We start from the raw sequence: 17,261 nt of genomic DNA, 5'->3' as shown, positions 1-17,261 counted from the left end.
GTTAGGTTATTTATTTGACTTTTTTTTTGTTTCTTGAGGTATGCCTGTATTGCTATGAACTTTCCCCTTAGCACTGCTTTTATAGTGTCCCACAGGTTTTGGGTTGTTGTGTTTTCATTTTCATTCATTTCTGTGCATATTTTGATTTCTTTTTTGATTTCTTCTGTGATTTGTTGGTTATTCAGCAGTATGTTGTTTAGCTTCCATATGTTGGAATTTTTAATAGTTTTTCTCCTGTAATTGAGATCTAATCTTACTGCATTGTGGTCAGAAAAGATGCTTGGAATGATTTCAATTTTTTTGAATTTACCAAAGCTAGATTTATGGCCCAGGATGTGATCTATCCTGGAGAAGATTCCATGTGCACTTGAGAAAAAGGTGAAATTCATTGTTTTGGGGTGAAATGTACTATAGATATCAATTAGGTCTAACTGGTCTATTGTATCATTTAAAGTTTGTGTTTCCTTGTTAATTTTCTGTTTAGTTGATCTATCCACAGGTGTGAGTGGGGTATTAAAGTCTCCCACTGTTATTGTGTTATTGTTAATTTCCCCTTTCATACTTGTTAGCATTTGTCTTACATATTGCGGTGCTCCTATGTTGGGTGCATATATATTTATAATTGTTATATCTTCTTCTTGGATTGATCCTTTGATCATTATGTAGTGACCATCTTTGTCTCTTTTCACAGCCTTTGTTTTAAAGTCTATTTTATCTGATATGAGTATTGCTACTCCTGCTTTCTTTTGGTCTCTATTTGCATGGAAAATCTTTTTCCAGCCCTTCAATTTCAGTCTCTATGTGTCCCCTGTTTTGAGGTGGGTCTCTTGTAGACAACATATATAGGGGTCTTGTTTTTGTATCCATTCAGCCAGTCTTTGTCTTTTGGTTGGGGCATTCAACCCATTTACTTTTAAGGTAATTATTGATAAGTATGATACTGTTGCCATTTACTTTACTGTTTTGGGTTCGAGTTTATACACCGTTTTTGTGTTTCCTATCTAGAGAATATCCTTTAGCATTTGTTGGAGAGCTGGTTTGGTGGTGCTGAGTTCTGTCAGCTTTTGCTTTTCTGTAAAGCTTTTGATTTCTCCTTCATATTTGAATTAGATCCTTTCTGGGTACAGTAATCTGGGCTGTAGGTTATTTTCCTTCATCACTTTATGTCTTGCCATTCCCTCCTGGCCTGAAGAGTTTCTATTGAAAGATCAGCTGTTATCCTTATGGGAATCTTCTTGTGTGTTATTTGTTGTTTTTCCCTTGCTGCTTTTAATATTTGTTCTTTGTGTTTGATCTTTGTTAATTTGATTAATATGTGTCTTGGGCTGTTTTGCCTTAGGTTTATCCTGTTTGGGACTCTCTGGGCTTCTTGGATTTGGGTGATTATTTCCTCCCCCATTTAAGGGAAGTTTTCAACTATTATCTCAAGTATTTTCTCATGGTTTTTCTTTTTGTCTTCTTCTGAGACTCCTATGGTTCAAATGTTGGGGCATTTAATATTGTCCTGGAGGACTCTGAGATTGTCCTCATTTCTTTTAATTCGTTTTTCTTTTTTCCTCTCTGATTCTTTCTACCATTCTATCTTCTACTTTACTAATCCTATCTTCTGCCTCAGTTATTCTACTATTTGTTGCCCCCAGAGTGTTTTTGATCTCATTTATTGCATTATTCATTATATATTGACTCTTTTTTATTTCTTCTAGGTCCTTGTTGAACCTTTCTTGCATCTTCTCAATCCTTGTCTCCAGGCTATTTATCTGTGATTCCATTTTGATTTCAAGATTTTGAATCATTTTCACTATCATTATTTGGAATTCTTTATCAGGTAGATCCCCCATCTCTTCCTCTTTTGTTTGGTTTGGTGGGCATTTATCCTGTTCCTTTACCTGCTAAGTATTCCTCTGTCTCTTCATGTTCTTTATATTGCTGAGTTTGGGGTGGCCTTTCTGTATTTTGGCACTTTGTGGAGTTCTCTTTATTGTGGTGTTTCCTCGCTGTGGGTGGGGTTGTATGGGTGGCTTGTCAAGGTTTCCTGGTTAGGGAAGCTTGTGTTGGTGTTCTGGTTGGTGGAGCTGGATTTTTTCTCTCTGGAGTGCAATGAAGTGTCCAGTAATGAGTTATGAGATGTCAATCGGTTTAGAGTAACTTTGGGAAGCCTGTATATTGAAGCTCAGGGCTGTGTTCCTGTGTTGCTGGAGAATTTGCATGGTATGTCTTGCTCTGGAACTTGTTGGTCTTTGGGTAGTGCTTGGTTTCAGTGAGGTTATGGAGGCATTTGATGAGCTCCTGTCGATTAATGTTCCCTGGAGTCAGGAGTTCTCTAGTGTTCTCAGGATTTGTACTTAATCCTCCTGCTTCTGGTTTTCAGTTTTATTTTTACAGTAGTCTCAAGACTTCTCCATCTATCCAGCACCGTTGATAAAACATCTAGGTTAAAGATGAAAAGTTTCTCCACAGTGAGGGACACCCAGAGAGGTTCACAGAGTTACATGGAGAAGAGAAGAGGGAGGAGGGAGTTAGAGGTGACCCGAATGAGATGAGGTGGAATCAAAAGAGGAAAGAGCAAGCCAGTAATCACTTCCTTATATGCACTCCCTAGTCTGGACTGCTCAGAGATGTTCACGGAGTTATACAGAGAAGAAAAGAGGGAGGAAGTGCCGGGGTCCAGCCCCGGTTGGATCCAGGGATTCCCTCAGGAGGATGGCATTGGCGATTAAAAGGATAAAGATCAGAGACTCAGTATAACTGGTTTACGCAGAAAGCCAATAAAACCTGTGACACCAAGTTTGCACTGACCATGGAGGCCACAGGTGCCCTCTCGAATAGCGGAAGGTGCCCCACCTTGGGCACCTTCTCGAGTGGGTCTTAGAAGCCTGGGCAAATAAGTGGTCTCAGAGGGCCCCTGTGCTCCAATTATTTGTCCTGAAGGAAGAACAGAGAAGAAAAGGAGAGAAAAGGAAACAAGAAAGAATGACACGGGGAGACCAAGCCTGATGAGCAAGGCCCACACTTTATTTTCCAAAGTAGTTTTTATACCTTAAGCTGTGCATAGAGGATAATGGGGGGTGGGGTAGAGTCATGCAAGGTCAGCAGTCCTTGATCCTTATCGAAGCCAGGTTTTCTTCCTGCAAGTTTATCATATGCAAAAGCTTTAGGTGATTTACATCATCTTCTGGCCAGGAGGCCTGTTAACATTTTATGACCCTTTCTTCAGAAAACTTATTTTTCTCTAAAGGTGATTATTCTAAAGCCAGGTGCCACCCTCTGAAAGCATTAGATAAAGTTGCATTCCTATAGGGCAAAAGTGGTGGGCTATAACAAGAAAAGAATTAACTCAAGGGTCCAAGGTTACAAACATTAAAGCTACTACTTACATTTCTATATACCAACTATATTAATCAATACACTCCCAGGGACACAGTAGGTAAGGGATATGGAAACTTGGCAGCAAGCATTAGCTCAACAAAGAAATCCTCTACTAGTTCTATTCTAACAATTTTAACTCTCTGAGAAGCTCTGCATTGTTAGAATATCTTAAGCTTCCCGTGCCTCTCGTGGTTGGGAGGCTGTGAACAATCACATGTGTAGCTGCAGGAATCTGAACAAACCTGTCAGGCAAGCTAGAAAGTCATCAGAGGGGTTTGAATTGAAACACTCCTATTATGCCCAGGAGACTTATTAACTAGAGCTCTAAGTTAATTTTCTTCAGAGAAAGGTGGTCGGGGATAACCCCCCATTAATGTCAGAGGAGTTGGTAAAAGTCATAAAATAGTAAAACAGACAGATTCTGGGTTTGGGGTAGACGCTGAGGCAGATCCAGGGGGCCCCTCGAGCCCTGACTCACCTTGCCTGTCAGTGCTCTCCCGCATGACCTTGTCATGTGTGGGAACTCCCATGCTGGCTCCCCGCATCTCCCCCTTTTTATTTCTTAAGACAGCCAGATGTAATTCAGTAGCGAGCTTCTGAGTGCTCTGTCGAAGAGTTCTGACAATACAAGGAAGAATAATTATGAGAAGCAGAATTAGAGCAGCTACAGCAGCATAGCTAAATATAGTAGAAAGCATGTTTTTTCCTGAAATAAAGTTAGAGAATGTATGGAAAAGGTCACTTGCTACTCCTGCGGCAGTAAAATCTAATTGGGAGTGTTCTATGGTCGTTATTTGATTATGAAGTCTCCCTAAATCCAAACTAATCTCAGAACTCTTCCAGACACCTGAAATACAATTTTTAATTTTCTCCCAGTTATAATCTGTCTCGTTTACTTTCAGGGGTGTGACACATATCCACCGGTAGTTGGCATGACAGGACAGTGCCAATTTCACTTTTAAAGCCTGCAATTCAGTTCCAATATGCATTATTGCTTCTTCTAGGGCGTCTATCCTCATCTCTAGCTTCCTGTCTATAGCTTCCTGTGTTGCCAATGTTAAAGAAACATTTTTGGACACAATATCAACATATTGAGCAGTATGTACTTGTTGAATCAATGATATTGCTGCCACAGTAACAGAAGTAATTGAAGTTATCAAAGCTGCTATTCCAAAGATAAGTAAGCCCACAAACCATTGTGATCGCATTAAATCTTGTAGTTGTTGTGATACAGCAAGACCATAATTATCATACCAGTGTGTGGTTACAGTTATAGGCACCATAAGATAGGGTGGACGTTGTAACACAACAAAAGAGCAAACATTATATTGGGGGGGTCAAACAGGATGAGAGCATACGTTGTTCACAAGACACTATATGAGGTCCACCTGAGTAATTCATTTGTATATTAAGTCTTTTGGAGTCATTAGAGAAGAGAAAAACAAGGAGAGGATAGACAAGCTAAAATAGAGTAAATAGAATTATTTTCTGGCCAGGTTAAAGTAATAGGGGCAGTAGTGGCAAGGGCTCTCCAAATTTCTGGTTGCTAATAGGTTCTGCCCTTAGCTGTATAGGACAACATTGGAGGAACAAATTGATTATGATGCCATCTAGTGGCGGCTAGTGGCCAAGGAACTGAATATTCTTTCCAATTGATCAAATTTACCGGTAAATTCATCATTGGACTTTGGGTCCTGACCTGGATTTGGGTTGCTCCAGTCCTGAATTGTATAATTTCCTCCTCCCAGTATTCTGTAATCAATTCTCAAATTATAAGTACAAGATTTCCAAATCGGATACCCTAAGCGACCATCTATGGTGTTCCATATGACATCTGAAGTGGCAACGTTATTACAATTTGGATATTCTGGTGGAGATTTGAAAAGCAGGGATTTATAGGGGTCAAGAACCCCGGGCATACGAGCCTGTAATATCCAAACTGACCGATATCTTAAGGACGGGGAATCTGTCAGAATTGCTTTTTTAGAGGCTCCAAAACATCCTTCTTTGGTAAGAGTAATAAAGCTTCCTGTATGACCAAAGGGGAAGTTAAAACAAACAGGAAGGTCGTCTGTTAATCCCCTAAAGGTATAATTGAAATTAATAGGGTATTGATCCTTTGTACAGGAAGCATATGATCCTCCCAAAAGATGAGGCTGGTTTGTGTGGACCCGTATAGGGTCACTGTTCCAAGTAACTACTTGGAAGGTCAGAGGATTTGGGAAATATGCCCAATAATTTTCTGGAGCAGGAGAGGAGGCGCTTACCTGGCAAGATAGCAAGGCAAGCATAGCAATAAACACTCTCTCAAGGGAAGTTGAAGAGCCCTGCGGAGAAGATATCATATGTGCCTGGTGACAGAGCATCTTAATCTGTCCCCAGGTGGGTATGGAGGCTTGTTGAGTTGTATGAGCTGGGCGTCCCGATGGTCTCCTGCGGGGTAAAGAATTAGGGGGAACAATATCTTTTATACCGAGTTGTGACATCTGTCTGGTGGGTGGTTCCTCTTCCTATTTATCCGGGATCTCTGGTGTCATTTGTCTAGAGGTCAGCTGGACTTCCTGTATTGGTAGAGGGAGTGGAGGTAGAGGAGGCCCCTTCCTTTTTTGTGGTTGAGGCAATGGGCGGACCATGTGTCTGGGGGGCTGAGACATGACAAATCAGTCTGTCCGGGATCCAAATTGGAAAACCTGCGTCTTGTGGAAAAACAAGCATATCCTCGGCCGCTAGTTAATAATGGGTCGGGACCCCTCCATCGTCCAAAGAGGAGGTCCTTCCACTTCAACGGCTTTTTATTCTGTGGTTCTGGGCACCAATGGTGAAGCATTGCAGTGGCTCCAGATGAATCAACACTCAGGTTATTTATTACAAAGAGAGCATGCTGCAGGATCTGGTGGGGGAACTATACTTAAATTCCCCTTCTTGTAATTTTTGAATTTGTATTTTTAATGTTTGATGTGCTCTTTCTACTATAGCTTTTCCCTGTGGGTTATAGGGGATGCCTGTGTTATGTTTTATATGAAACTTTATACAAAACTCTTGGAAAGACTTAGAAGTATAAGTATAAGCAGGGGCATTATCAGTTTTTAAAGCTTTTGGCAAACCCAAATATGAAAAACAAGTAAAGAGATGTTGTACTACATCTTATATGCCTCTCCAGTGCGAGCAGTTGCAATAATGACATGAGAAAAAGTATCTACGGTTACATAAACAAAAGACAATTTTCCAAAGGAGGAGACATGAGTTACATCCATCTGCCAAAGTACATTAGGTCTGAGACCGCGAGGGTTAACTCCCATAGGTAAATTATTTACAGCAGTGGGACAGTGAGAGCAGAAACGAACAATCTCCTGAGCAGATTTTCGAGGAATCTGAAACTGATATCTTAATGCAGTAACATTTTGATGGTGAAGTGAATGAGAAGCTCGGGCTTCTTCAAAAGCAGAAGCCACCGTGACCTTAGTTAGTGAATCTGCCAGATCATTTAAGGCATTTAAAGGTCCAGGCAATCCAGAATGAGCCAATAAAATATGCTCGGTTTTGTTTCCAAATTTGCTGCTGTAATTTAGTTAACAAGTGAAATATTGCAGTTTTGTTCTCGGGAAGAACCGCAGTCTCAATGTGTGGAAACAGCCTGACCACATACTGAGAGTCAGAGTAAAGGTTAAATTCCTCCTCTGCAAACATAACAAAAGCCTTTAATAACAGCTGTGAGTTCAGCTCTTTGGGCTGAAGTCTCCTGTGTTTGTAAAACCTTATGCTGATCTCTTGTAACTATAGAAGCTCTGCTGTTAGCTGACCATCAGTAAAAACCATTTGAGCGTCTGGAATGGGGGAGTATTTACACCTAACAGGGAAAATAACTGGATGTCTAGATATAAAATTTAGCAAAATATGTGAAGGTAATTGATGTAAAATTTGACCGACATAATTTCCTATAGAAATTTGCCAATTTTCATCAAACATTAGAAGAGCATCAAGCTGTTCTTTATTATATGGAATTACAATTTCTGATGGCTTTTTACCAAATAACTCAATACTTCGTTTTCTCGCCTTTAATATTAAAGTAGCCACTAAACCTGGATAAGAAGCCACTACCTTTTTAGCTTGAGCGGGAAGATGGATCCACTCTAAGGGGCCGTTTTGCCATAAGACTCCCGTCGTCAGTACAGTTGGGGTAGCCAGGCAAAGGAATTGCCAGGCAGTTGCTAATTCAATTCTTTTTACATAGCTATCAGATAAAGCCTTTTCTACTTTGTCTAGGGCTTCCCGAACCTCAGCAGTTAATTGCCTTTTTGAAATTGGATCAGGATCCCCACATAGAATGTTAAAGACAGGTTTTACCTCAGCAGTGGTTAATTTTAAATAGGGCCTTATCTAGTTAATATCACCTAAAAGTTTCTCTTGAGAAATTTGTATGCAGGTCAGGAAGCAACAGTTAGAACTGGACATGGAACAACAGATTGGTTCCAAATAGGAAAAGGAGTACACCAAGGCTGTATATTGTCACCCTGCTTATTTAACTTCTATGCAGAGTACATCATGAGAAACACTGGGCTGGAAGAAACACAAGCTGGAATCAAGATTGCCGGCAGAAATATCAATAACCTCAGATATGCAGATGACACCACCCTTATGGCAGAAAGTGAAGAGGAACTCAAAAGCCTCTTGATGAAAGTGAAAGTAGAGAGTGAAAAAGTTGGCTTAAAGCTCAACATTCAGAAAATGAAGATCATGGCATCCGGTCCGACCACTTCATGGGAAATAGGTGGGGAAACAGTGGAAACAGGGTCAGACTTTATTTTCCTGGGCTCCAAAATCACTGCAGATGGTGACTGCAGCCATGAAATTAAAAGATGCTTACTCCTTGGAAAGAAAGTTATGACCAACCTAGATAGCATATGGAAAAGCAGAGACATTACTTTGCCAACAAAGGTCCGTCTAGTCAAGGCTATGGTTTTTCCTGTGGTCATGTATGGATGTGAGAGTTGGACTGTGAAGAAGGCTGAGCGCCGAAGAATTGATGCTTTTGAACTGTGGTGTTGGAGAAGACTCTTGAGAGTCTCTTGGACTGCAAGGAGATCCAACCAGTCCATTCTGAAGGAGATCAGCCCTGGGATTTCTTTGGAAGGAATGATGCTAAAGCTGAAACTCCAGTACTTTGGCCACCTCATGCGAAGAGTTGACTCATTGGAAAAGACTCTGATGCTGGGAGGGGTTAGGGGCAAGAGGAGAAGGGGATGACAGAGGATGAGATGGTTGGATGGCATCACTGACTTGATGGACGTGAGTTTGAGTGAACTCTGGAGTTGGTGATGGACAGGGAGGCCTGGGGTGCTGTGATTCATGGGGTCACAAAGAGTTGGACACGACTGAGCGACTGATCTGATCTGAAAAGTTTCTGATAATCATTTAAAGTAACAAGATGGTCCTTTCTTAGTTGTATCAGCTCATGAGTCATTGTTTCAGAGTTTATAACCCTTCCCAAATAAGTTATAGGTGGATTGATTTGAATTTTCTCTGGGGCAATTTTTAAGTCTCTGGCTGACAGTGCCTGAGTCAAATCTTGGAGAACAGTTTGCAAATGAGCTCTATCTGGATGAGCTACTAAAATATCATCCATATAATGAATCATATATACTTGTTTATATTTAGCCCTAATATCTTCTATAGCGGCATTGACAAATTTTTGACATAAAGTAGGGCTATTTTTCATTCCCTGGGGTAACACTTTGCATTGAAACCTTAAATAAGGCTGTTTAAAATTCTCTGATGGCAAACTAAAGGCAAATTGCTTTTTGTCTTCAGTGCTTGAGGGAATGGTGAAAAAACAGTCTTGTAAATCAATCACAATGATATTATGTCCTTTTGGAATGGCTACTGGGGAAGGAAGCCCAGGTTGTAAGGCCCCCATATCTTCCATAGTGGCATTAATAGCTCTTAGATCTTGTAAAAGTCACCACTTGCCAGATTTTTTCTTAATGACAAAAATAGGAGTGTTCTAGGGGCTATTGGAGGGTTCAATATGTCCCAATTGTAGTTGTTCAGAGATTAACATTTTAGCTGCCAGTAATTTTTCCTGAGGCAGAGGCCATTGTCCTACCCACACTGGGTCCTGAGATTTCCATGTAATGGGGTTGGCAGCAAAAACAATGGTCTCCATTATAAATTTGGATACCCCAATCCAGCACGTAGTTGTCGAGGAGTTGAGCAAATTGGCTCAATTATTCCTTCCTGTTGTTTACCTAATCCTTTTGATGGATCATAGCCCATATGGAGCATTTGGGAGGTCACCTTTTCATCACGCTAAAAAGCAGCACTCCCATTTGAGACAGTATGTCCCTCCCCCATAGGGTAAAGGGGAGTGAAGGAACTACATAGGGTTGGAAAGTTCCACAGGTATTTTCAAATCGCCAATCCAACATTTTTGCGCTTTTAACTACTGCGGGGGCTCTCCCTATTCCCACTAATTCATTTTCAGTAGTATGTGTTGGCCAGGAGCTAGGCCAGTCCTTTCAAGCAATACAGGAAACATCTGCTTCTGTATCTAACAGCCCTACAATAGACTTGCCACAAACCAAGATAATTTTCATAGGGCATTTCTGAGTAATCTCTGTCACCCAAAAGACCATATCACTGGACCCAAATCCTCTCTCTTGTCTCTCACTTTGAGTAGCAATGTGCCCTATGGCAGTGTGATAAGGTAAAAGTAAAAGTTGAGCTATTCTTTGTCCTTTATAAATTTGTATAGTTTTAGTTGGGGGTGAAATCATTATTTGAATTTCTCCTGTATAATCTGAATCAATTACTCAAGGGATAATTGTAAGTCCTTGCATGGCTAAAGAGCTTCTGCCTAATATAATTCCCACCAAGCCTGTTGGTAATGGGCCTTTAACCCCTGTAGGGGATTTTTATAGTGGGACTATCTGGTGTTAATATTGTTGAGGTGGTGGAACTGAGGTCCAGTCCTGCGCTGCCTGGGGTTGCTCTGATGAGCTCTGTGATGGGACGAAGGGTATGAATGGGTTCATTGTCGTTGCCCCAATCGTTATAGGGGCCTGAGGCTGGCCCCTCAACCTGTTTCCTGACTGCTGGTCAGGAACTAGCAAGGTTCCATTTTTATGTGATCTTTTGCCCAGTGATATCCCTTCTGACAACGAGGACAGGTGACTTAGGGAGATTAGGAGTCATAGTCGTGGAGGCAGGGTTTGGCCGAGAAGAATTAGCTGTTCTTTGGGGGCAGGCGTGCGTAAAGTGCCCCTCCTGGCCACAAGAAAAGCCAGCATTCTGGCCTTGATTGCTGGAATTTTTGCCTGTAAGAAAGGATTGAACTGCTTGTTGATAAGAATCTCCTTTTATGGCCGCTGCTATGGCAACACCCTGCATCATTGCTGGTCCTGCGTCTACGCATTGCCTGATGAAATCTCCTACTTGCCCAGATTTTCTTATAGGGTGTAGGATAGCCTGGCAGGTAGAGTTAGCATTTTCAAATGCCAGTTGTTTTATCAGTATTTCAGATGCCTCCGTACTAGAAATTACTCTGTTGATTGCCTCTGTAAGTCGTGATACAAAGTCCTCATATGGTTCTTCTGGTTTTTGTTTAATGTTTGAAAAGGAAGAGGTTGGTTCCTTTTCTTGAGGCAATAATCACCAGGCTCCAAGGGCACAGAGTGATACTAGTTGTAAAATTTCTTTGCCTAGCTTCATCTGATCCTCGAGTGCTGCATAATCACGAGTTCCTACCAATTTCTCTTTTACAATGTCGTTTCTGCCACGTTTGAGGTTAGTGCTAGCCTGCTTTTGGACAAGGTCCTCATATTCAGCTTTCCAAAGTTTAAGTTGCCCTCCAGATAGACAAGCCTTGGCAACTGTTTTCCAATCATGAGGCGTCAGCCATCTGACCGCCAAGGCTTCTAATAATGTTAAAGTATACGGGGCTGTAGCCCCATATAAGGCACAAGCCTGTTTGAGTTCTTTAACTAATTTCATTGGAAAAGGTTCCCAGAAAGGGACCTGTTGTCCATTTATTTTATGAAACATTACTGGAAAACAAGCTTCAAGGTGGGGATCAAATTCATCTTCAGGGCTAGAGAGGACCCTTCTCTGGGGAAGTTCTAGTGGAGACCTGTCACCCTTATAGAGGGGAGGGGGCAAGTGGGGACCGAAGCATTCCCTGTTTTTCCTTTCCTGCTCCGGGGATCCTCTGTCTGTTTTAAATCTTAAGGATGGTCTGATTGGGGATGTTTCCCTCAGGCTCATAGGAGTGGATGGTGTAATTGGAGATATTTCTGTCAAGCTCTTAGGAGCGGATGGTCTAAGCGGATGGAGATGTTTCTCTTAAACCTTTAGGAGGATTTTTTGCTAAAAGAGGCCAATCCTCGTCAGAATGATATTGAGCTGCTGCCTCCTCTAAAGCTTTTTCATCCTGAGGGGAAAACTGATCTTTCTTTTCATCTTTATAACTATTGGTTTTCATGGCAGCTAACATAGCCCTTAATTCTTGATAGGTATGTACAGGCTCTTTATTTTCACTTTCCTTTTTATCAGGTACCGTTTCATTTTCACTGTCTTTTTCAATAGGTACCTTTTCAGACTCACTTTCCTTTTTAACAGGTACTTTTTCATCTTTACTTTCCTCTTTAAAAGGTACCTTTTCAGATTCAAGAGCTGGATCTAAAGCATCTCTAATCATATTCCACAGAGATAATGTGTTAGTAGGGATTTTCTCTGGGCCGTGCTGAGCGCAGTAAGTTTTTAGTTGTTTCCCTACTTTTTCCCAGATATCTAGGTTAACAGTGCCCTCTTGTGGAAACCAAGGACATTGCTCTTGTACAAATGTAAAAAAAAGATTGAATATTAGTTTTCTTAACCTTAATTCCTCTTTTACTTAACAGTTTCAAGATTACTTGTACAAAGAGTTGCCGTTCTTTAGTTTTAGTGTTACCCATGTCAGAAAATCTACTATCTTTTCTACTTTTCCCTTTGAAAAGATTTCACTACTTCCCACTCCTCTTTACCCTACTTATTTTCTGCAGATGGGTCCTGGGCACCCTGAGTGGGGTCCTAGCCATCCGAAAACTGCACAACTGGGGGCTTACCTTACTGGGAGCCTGGTTCGGGCGCCACTTGCCGGGGTTCAGCCCCGGTTGGATCCAGGGATTCCCTCGGGAGGACGGCATTGGCGATTAAAAGGATAGATAAAAGGAGAAAGATCAGAGGCTCAATATAACTGGTTTACGCGGAAAGCCAATAAAACCTGTGACACCAGGTTTGCACTGACCACGGAGGCCGCGGGCGCCCTCTCGAATAGTGGAAGGTGCCCCACCTTGGGCACCTTCTCAAGTGGGTCTTAGAAGCCCAGGCAAATAAGTGGTCTCAGAGGGCCCCCGTGCTCCAATTATTTGTCCTGAAGGAAGAACAGAGAAGAAAAGGAGAGAAAAGGAAACAAGAAAGAACGACACAGGGAGACCAAGCCTGATGAGCAAGGCCCACTCTTTATTTTCCAAAGTAGTTTTTATACCTTAAGTTGTGCAGAGGATAATGGGGGGTGGGGTAGAGTCATGCAAGGTCAGCAGTCCTTGATCCTTATCGAAGCCAGGTTTTCTTCCTGCAAATTTATCATATGCAAAAGCTTTAGGTGATTTACATCATCTTCTGGCCAGGAGGCCTGTTAACATTTTATGACCCTTTCTTCAGAAAACTTATTTTTCTCTAAAGGTGATTATTCTAAAGTCAGGTGCCACCCTCTGAAAGCATTAGATAAAGTTGCATTCCTATAGGGCAAAAGTGGTGGGCTATAACAAGAAAAGAATTAACTCAAGGGTCCAAGGTTACAAACATTAAAGCTACTACTTACATTTCTATATACCAACTATATTAATCAATACACTCCCAGGGACACAGTAGGTAAGGGATATGGAAACTTGGCAGCAAGCATTAGCTCAACAAAGAAATCCTCTACTAGTTCTATTCTAACAATTTTAACTCTCTGAGAAGCTCTGCATTGTTAGAATATCTTAAGCTTCCCGTGCCTCTCGTGGTTGGGAGGCTGTGAACAATCACATGTGTAGCTGCAGGAATCTGAACAAACCTGTCAGGCAAGCTAGAAAGTCATCAGAGGGGTTTGAATTGAAACACTCCTATTATGCCCAGGAGACTTATTAACTAGAGCTCTAAGTTAATTTTCTTCAGAGAAAGGTGGTCGGGGATAACCCCCCATTAATGTCAGAGGAGTTGGTAAAAGTCATAAAATAGTAAAACAGACAGATTCTGGGTTTGGGGTAGACGCTGAGGCAGATCCAGGGGGCCCCTCGAGCCCTGACTCACCTTGCCTGTCAGTGCTCTCCCGCATGACCTTGTCATGTGTGGGAGCTCCCGTGCTGGCCCCGGCAAGGAAGGAGACAGATGTGGCCAGGAGGATAAAGAGAGGAATCAAAAGGAGAGAGACCAATTCAGCCAATGGAACACACAAAGAGTTTCACAGAGTTGGGTAGAGAAGAGAAGGGGGAGGGAGGAGATAGAGGTGACCTGGTGGAGAAAAAGGAGAGTCTAAAGGGGGAGAGAGCAGTCAAGCCAGTAATCTCGCTCCCAAGTAAAAATGGGTACTGAAGATTGGGTTCTTAAAGGTACAAAATTGATAACAAATACCAAAAAGCAAAGATTAAAAATCTAGAGTAGAGGTTGGATTTTCAAAAATACAATATTAAAAAAAAGAAAAAAGTCACAAAAATTATAAAAAAATATATATATATGAAGTTTGCTTTTAAAAATAGGGTCTATTTTTTTTTCAAAGTAATAGTAGGTTATAAAAATGAAAATTAAAGGAGTAATAGAGGACTTAAAAATTAAAAAAAAAAGAATGATCATAAAAATAGTAAAAATACATCTAGGACTTTCTCTGGTGTTGTTGTGGGCAGTGTGGGGTCAGTTCATTTTCAGATAGTTCCTTGGTCCGGCTTATATTTGTCAAGATCTATAGGCCCCTTCCTATGTAGTTGGTACTAACTACAAGGTTTTAATCTAATGCACCTGTCACTTTCGAGGCGGTTCCCCCTGTTTTGGCTTCTTCTGTTTGCTGGTCTCTTGAGTGTCTGATTTCCGCCCTGACACAAGGGGGGCAGTGGTGGACACTTTTTTAGGCTCACTTGTTCAGTCACACTACAGGGAGGTAGGGACGCTGCAAACAACACTGGAGTGTGCTCGCAGTGTCTCAGCCACAGTGGGTCTGCCCCCACTCACGGCCTGTGTGCCCTTCCTGCCCACACTTCTCAGGCTCTATGTTGCTCCGCTGGGAACTGTCCGAGGCCAGCCCTGGGCTGCATGCACCTCCCAGGTCTAAGCCGCTCAGGTTCAGGCACTCAGGAAGTCCTCAGAGGCACAGACACGGTTGGGCCTGAGTTTTGTGCCCTTCCCAGGTCTGAGCAGCTCAGGTGATGAAGTGTTTGGCAAGTGCAGTCGCTGCGACTTATCACCTCCCCTGTCCCTGCTGCTTGGTTTTCTGGGTGTACAACCAGTGCACCTTATCAGGCAGATGTTGACTGTCCAGAACCCCAAGTAGTCTTAGTTAGCAAAGAAGCCTGCTTGCAGTTTGGTAGATAATGTCTCTCTGGGGCTGCCATTGCCCCCTTCTGGCTCTGGCTGCCTGTCACCAGAGGGGGATGGTCTACAGCCGACTACCTCTGTACAGTTCTTTGTTCTGTGAGCGTGCCTGGCGGTGTCTTAAGTTAGAGGTTTTCTCGTGGTAGCTATCCCAAAGTCTGGTTTGCTAGCCCAAGTTAGTTCCCTCAGATTGCCCTCGGGGCATTCAGGCCTGGTCCTTACTCTGCAGCCCGCGTCTCCCTGCCCAGCCCCTGCTTGCTAGTGGTGGGTGCAGGCGTCTGCGCTGCTTCTCTGCTGGGGGAGCTACCATTGGGCACGTAATCTGTGGGGTTTAATTATTTGTTTATTTTCCCTCCCAGTTATGTTGCCGTCCGTGCTTCCAAGGCTCACCGCAGACTCGGCAGTGAGAGTGTTTCCTGGTGTTCGGAAACTTCTCTCTTTTTAAGACTCCCTTCCCGGGACGGAGCTCCATCCCTACCTCTTTTGTCTCTTTTTTTATCTTTTATATCTTTTCCTACCTCCTTTTGAAGACAATGGGCTGCTTTTTTGGGTGACTGATGTCCTCTGCCGGCATTCAGAAGTTGTTTTGTGGAATTTATTCAGCGTTTAAATGTTCTTTTGATGAATTTGTGGGGGAGAAAGTGGTCTCCCCGTCCTATTCCTCCGCCATCTTCACTGATGCTTCTGAGCTATGTTTTTAATATTTTGACTGTTTTCTATAGCAATTGCAGCAATTTACATTCCTACCAACACTGCAAGAGGGTTCCCTTTGCTGCAGGTTACTGCTAGTATTTATTTCTGATCATTTTTATGACAGCTATTGTAAGGGGTGTAAGGTGATCTCTCAGTAGGGTTTTGATTTGCATTTCCCTGATGGTTAGTGATGCTGAGCACCATTTCATGTATCCGATGGCCATTTCTATAATCAGGTTAATGATCCAGTGGAGAATCTGATGGTGGAAATGTGCAGCTCTTTTCTAGGGACGGAATAGAGGGGATTTTTTTCAGGTGGCATAAAAAGCTGATGACTCTTGTTCTCTAAGCTGTGGTTCCAAGGGGTGAGACACATGCCAGCAGGAAAGCAGGCATGATGAGAGCAGGGCATCACCAGTGTCATCAGCAGAGAGGTTGGGACATTGATACATTTAGTAATTTTATCAATCCTGGACAAGCGGGGTTGGGGGAGGGTGGGGAGCATCAGATCAGATCAGATCAGTTGCTCAGTCGTGTCTGACTCTTTGCGACCCCATGAATCGCAGCACGCCAGGCCTTCCTGTCCATCACTAACTCCCAGAGTTCACCCAGACTCACGTCCATGGAGTCAGTGATGCCATCCAGCCATCTCATCCTCTGTCGTCCCCTTCTCCTCCTGCCCCCAATCCCTCTCAGCATCACAGTCTTTTCCAATGAGTCAACTCTTCACATGAGGTGGCCAAAGTACTGGAGTTTCAGCTTTAGCATCATTCCTTCCAAAGAAATGCCAGGGCTGATGTCCTTCAGAATGGACTGGTTGGATCTCCTTGCAGTCCAAGGGACTCTCAAGAGTCTTCTCCAACACCACACTTCAAAAACATCAATTCTTTGGCGCTCAGCCTTCTTCACAGTCCAACTCTCACATCCATACATGACCACAGGAAAACCCATAGCCTTGACTAGATGGACCTTTGTTGGCAAAGTAATGTCTCTACTTTTGAATATGCTATCTAGGTTGGTCATAACTTTCCTTCCAAGGAGTAAGCGTCTTTTAATTTCATGGCTGCAGTCACCACCTGCAGTGATTTCGGAGCCCCAAAAAGTAAAGTCTGACACTGTTTGCACTGTTTCCCCATCTATTTCCCATGAAGTGATGGGACCGGATGCCACGATCTTCGTTTTCTGAATGTTGAGCTTTAAGCCAACCTTTCCACTCTCCACTTTCACTTTCATCAAGAGGCTTTTGAGTTCCTCTTCACTTTCTGCCATAAGGGTGGTGTCATCTGCATATCTGAGGTTATTGATATTTCTGCCGGCAATCTTGATTCCAGCTTGTGTTTCTTCCAGTCCAGCGTTTCTCATGATGTACTCTGCATATAAGTTAAATAAACAGGGTGACAATATACAGCCTTGATGTACTCCTTTTCCTATTTGGAACCAGTCTGTTGTTCCATGTCCAGTTCTAACTGTTGCTTCCTGACCTGCATACAAATTTCTCAAGAGGCAGATTAGGTCGTCTGGTATTCCCAGTTCTTTCAGAATTTTCCACAGTTTATTGTGATCCACACAGTCAGAGGCTTTGGCATAGTCAATAAAGCAGAAAT

The 17,261-nt window shown here is 42.5% G+C and overlaps 2 long non-coding RNA genes across 3 annotated transcripts; both read right to left on the bottom strand.

The window, feature by feature from the left end:
* Positions 1-2,991: 2,991 nt before the first annotated feature.
* Positions 2,992-12,792, bottom strand: LOC147365592 (uncharacterized). 2 transcript variants are annotated; one of them, XR_015132583.1, is made up of 3 exons: positions 12,465-12,792; positions 3,845-3,984; positions 2,992-3,125 (listed from the first exon to the last, which is right to left on the bottom strand). It is a non-coding gene; the product is annotated as an uncharacterized LOC147365592 (long non-coding RNA). The 2 variants fall into 2 exon arrangements; XR_015132582.1 differs by lacking the exon at positions 12,465-12,792 and adding an exon at positions 5,634-5,799.
* Positions 12,793-12,841: 49 nt separating this feature from the next.
* On the bottom strand, positions 12,842-14,743 carry LOC147365591 (uncharacterized). The gene is made up of 2 exons (XR_015132584.1): positions 13,693-14,743; positions 12,842-12,973 (listed from the first exon to the last, which is right to left on the bottom strand). It is a non-coding gene; the product is annotated as an uncharacterized LOC147365591 (long non-coding RNA).
* Positions 14,744-17,261: the final 2,518 nt, after the last annotated feature.

Source organism: Bos grunniens, chromosome 9 (genome assembly GCF_055505025.1).
Source record: "Bos grunniens cultivar Pamir isolate PY7600 chromosome 9, Bosgru_T2T1.0, whole genome shotgun sequence".
Lineage (NCBI taxonomy): Eukaryota > Metazoa > Chordata > Mammalia > Artiodactyla > Bovidae > Bos > Bos grunniens.
This window is presented reverse-complemented; position numbering and strand designations above follow the sequence as displayed.